General features: G+C 41.6%; 1 non-coding gene across 1 annotated transcript; it reads left to right on the forward strand.

Moving 5' to 3' along the window:
- Positions 1 to 1,422: 1,422 nt before the first annotated feature.
- On the forward strand, positions 1,423 to 1,613 carry LOC111561597. The gene has a single exon (XR_002744239.1). It is a non-coding gene; the product is annotated as a U2 spliceosomal RNA (small nuclear RNA).
- The last annotated feature ends 265 nt before the right edge of the window (positions 1,614 to 1,878 follow it).

Here is a 1,878-nt window from a genome sequence, read left to right on the forward strand (position 1 = left end):
AATAATAAAAAAAAAAAAAAAAAAAGAAAGCCAGATGAAAATCAGGTGCTTAAAAACTGTAGGTCAGCAAGGGTACCTGTAACAGGAGATAGCAAAAGGGACTCTTCTCCAAAAATATGGACTAGATCAATACTTTCTATCTCACCTAAAGCTTACCTTACTCAACTCCCATCTTACTGGAGAGGTGTGCAGAGAGCCCAGGGAGTACAGAGACTCATAGTAAGGAGGGCAGACAAGCCGGAAAGAACCTTACTCCAAATGGGGGTTCGTCACGGGCACCACCCTTCCAGCATGGAAGCAAGCTCCAAAGCTTAGTGTGTGCCTTGTTGGGTCGGTTAAACATCACATCCAAGTCCCCCACATGCACCTGCTCCCAATTTATAGAAGGTTGATAGCCATACTTTCATGGTGGTCAGAAATTAAACATAACCATAAACAAGCAATCTGCAAACTTATTTGCACGTCCACAAGAGTGTTTTTAAAAATTATGTTTCCCTTTGCACATTTTAAAATTGACATCTATAGTTTTTCAAAGTTGAAGTTGAAAAGATGCAATTTTTAGCAAACTGTAAATTTGGCTTTGTAAAATAAAATTATTAAATCAGTTTTTTAAATGTGTCCAACAGAATCTACTGTTTTGATAGTTTCATTTATTTTTTTAATTTCATTTTAGAGAATAAGTGTGAGCAGGGGAGAGGGGTAGAGGGAGAGAGAGAATCTCAAGCAGGCTCCACACTCAGCACAGAGCCCAACACGGGGATTGATCCCACAACCCTGGGATCATGACCTGAGCCAAAATCAGAAGCCAGATGCTCAACCAACTGAGCCACCCAGGCACCCTTCATCATCTTTTTCTTTTTCTTTTTTTTTTTTTAACATTTATTCATTTTTGAGAGACAGAGCATGAGTGGGGGAGGGGCAGAGAGAGGATGACACAGAATCTGAAGCAAGCTCCAGGCTCTGAGCTGTCAGCACAGAGCCCTACCTTGGGCTCAAATTCAAGAACAGCAAGATCATGACCTGAGCCGAAGTCAGGTGCTTAACTGACTGAGCCACCCAGGCACCCCTCATTATCCATCTTTTTTTTAATTTTTTAATGTTTATTTATTTTTGAGAGACAGAGTGTGAGCAGAGGAGGAGCAGAGAAAGAGGGAAACACAGAATCTGAAGCAGGCTCCAGGCTCTGTCAGCACAGAGCCCGACACGGGACTCAAACTCATGAACTGTGAGATCATGACCTGAGCCAAAGTTGGGTGCTTAACTGACATAGCCACTCAGGCACCCCTCTCATTATCCATTTTTAAGAGATGCAAACAAGGGGGCACCTGGGGCTCAATTGGTAGAGCGTGACTCTTGATCTCGGGGTTGTGAATTTGAGTCCCACCTTGGGCATAGAGTTGACTTTAAAAAAAAAAAAGATTAATCATTTCTTGGCCTTTTGGCTAATATCAAGCATAGTATCTGTTCGTATCAGTTTGATATCTGAGACGTCATCTATCCGAGGACAATATACTAAGTGGATTTCTGGAGCAGGGGGATGGAATAGGAGCTTGCTCCGTCCTCTCCCGGCATCGACCTGGTATCGCAGTACCTCTGGGAATGGTTCACTCCCTCGGGGAGCTTAAAAAAAAAAAAAAAAATTCAATAATTAAATCAATTAAATAGAATTTTTTGTTAAAAATTAGCTAATTAAAAATGTATTAAAGTTTTTAAAAAAATTTTTTTAATGTTTATTCATTTTTGAGAGACAATGGGGGAAAGGCAGAGAGAGAGGGAGACACAGAATCTGAAGCAGGCTCCAGGTTCTGAGCTGTCACCACAGAGCCCTACGTGGGGCTCAAACTCCCCAACCATGAGATCATAACCTGAGCTGAAGTC

This window comes from Felis catus, chromosome B4 (genome assembly GCF_018350175.1).
Source record: "Felis catus isolate Fca126 chromosome B4, F.catus_Fca126_mat1.0, whole genome shotgun sequence".
NCBI lineage: Eukaryota > Metazoa > Chordata > Mammalia > Carnivora > Felidae > Felis > Felis catus.